Below are 2,473 nucleotides of genomic sequence, written 5' to 3'. Positions count from 1 at the left end.
CACATATACTCATTGACTTTCCTCTTCGAACTTTATATTTAAAGGATATTTATAGATTTCTCCCTGGTGTTTTTAAGGCCTCAACACTTTCAATTTTTTTCCTGTGACCTATGGAAAAATGTTATATCAAATTTGATTCAGGCCATCAAGTAATATCTGAACATTTCTTACTATTCTTCCCCCTGAAATTTATTACTCCCATTCCAAACAATTCTTATTCTTTGTAGGCTTTAAGGCTTGACTTGATAATTTTTCTCAACAAAAATCATATTGTCTTTAGATTTATACATAATGAAAAGCTAATATAAAAGCAAAACAAGTAAAAAACACATTGGATACATAATAGAGAGATTAGAGAAAGGAGAGATAAATGTGTTAAACTAATTACCCTATCTGTCCTCCTTCATTCTCTGTATTAGTGAATGGTTCCATCACTTATGCAGTTGTAAGAAGGTTGATTTAAATAGCGTTCAATGTAGGTAAAAATAAGCAAACAGCAAATTGCAATACATTGGTAACTGCTATAATCACAGCAGGACAGAAGATGTTGAAACAATCAGACTGACAGAAATGGAAAAAACAACAGTTCAGAAAAGTGAATTGTTAATAAAATCAAAACAGGAAGACTTCTATGCAGAATTTTCATATGAAAAGATTTGGAGAATGGACATTGACCTGCAGGCCTGCAGACTACAGTCCCAAGTACCAGTTAGGGGTTGTCAAGACTGGGGCAGTGGGTGAACAGGAAAGATCAGTAAAGCAGGCCGAGGAGTTACTGAGGGCAAGGCAGAGTCACTGAGGGGTTTAGGTAAGAGAATGAATGACATAACTAGATAATATTTTTAAATGATCATCTGAGCTATTGTGTAAAGAATCAACTGAACTATGTTATAACAAGCTCAGAGAAGGATACTAGTGATCTGAATTAAGGTAATTGACACTTGCAGTGAATGTGGAAACTATTCAAGAAATACTGAAGGATATTGAATTGACAAGATCTCTTCATTAATTTGTGGAATATAAGAGGATTTTATTCAGATGGCTGGGCGACTTGATGCATGGATGTCATGATCCCTGACACAGGCAACACAAAATTAGACAGGGGCTCTGTTGGGTGATGTGCTCAGCCTTGGCAGTGCTTATTTTTTCTGGGGCATATAGAATATGTAAATGGAACTCAAGAGATTGAGCTGGTACAAATCGCTCAAGAGAAATTATAGAGGACACTAATAAATGAAAATTCATCCCATGCTCTTGGGTAGGAAAGAATTAAATGGCCATCCAGCCTAAAGCAATGTACAGATTCAATGCAATCTCTATCAAAATACTGACAGCATTCTTCAATGAAACTGGAACAAATAGTTATGAAATTCATATGGAACCACAAAAGACCACGAATAGCCAAAGCAATCCTGAGAAGGAAGAATAAAGCAGGGGGGATCTCACTTCCCAACTTCAAGCTCTACTACAAAGCCACAGTAATCAAGACAATTTGGTACTGACATAAGAACAGACCCATAGACCAGTGGAACAGAATAGAGAGTCCAGATATTTACCCAAGCATATGTGGTCAATTAATATATGATAAAGAAGCCATGGATATACAATGGGGAAATGATAGCCTCTTCAACAGCTGGTGTTGGCAAAACTGGACAGCTACATGTAAGAAAATGAAACTGGATTACTGTCTAACTCCATACACAAAGTAAATTAGAAATGGATCAAAGACCTGATTGTAAGTCATGAAATCATAAAACTCTTAGGAAAAAACAGGCAAAAATCTCTTGGACATAAACATGAACAACTTCTTCATGAACATATCTCCCTGGGCAAGGGAAACAAAGCAACAATGAACAAGTGGGACTATATCAAACTAAAAAGCTTCTGTACAGCAAAGGACACCATCAGTAGAACAAAAAGATATCCTACAGTATGGGAGAATATATTCATAAATGGCATATCCAATAAGGGGTTGACATCCAAAATATATAAAGAGCTCATGCACCTCAACAAACAAAAAGCAAATAATCCAATTAAAAAATGGGCAGAGGATCTGAACAGACAGTTCTCCAAAGAAGAAATTCAGGTGGCCAACAGGCACATGAGAAGATGCTCCACATTGCTAATCATCAGAGAAATGCAAATTAAAACCCACTGAGATATCACCTTACTCCATTTAGGATGGCCAACATTCAAAAGACAAACAACAACAAATGCTGGCGAGCATGTGGAGAAAGGGGAACCCTCCTACACTGCTGGTGGGAATGTAAATTAGTTCAACTATTGTGGAAAGCAGTATGGAGGTTCCTCAAAACACTAAAAATAGAAATATCATTTGACCCAGGAATTCCACTCCTAGGAATTTACCCTAAGAATGCAGGAGTCCCATTTGAAAAAGATGTATGCACCCCTATGTTTATCACAGCACTATTTACAATAGCCAAGAAATGGAAGCAACCTAAGTGTCCAACAG

Source organism: Manis javanica, chromosome 6 (genome assembly GCF_040802235.1).
Source record: "Manis javanica isolate MJ-LG chromosome 6, MJ_LKY, whole genome shotgun sequence".
Classification (NCBI taxonomy): domain Eukaryota; kingdom Metazoa; phylum Chordata; class Mammalia; order Pholidota; family Manidae; genus Manis; species Manis javanica.
The sequence above is the reverse complement of the archived record's forward strand: the minus strand, read 5'-3'. Positions refer to the sequence as shown.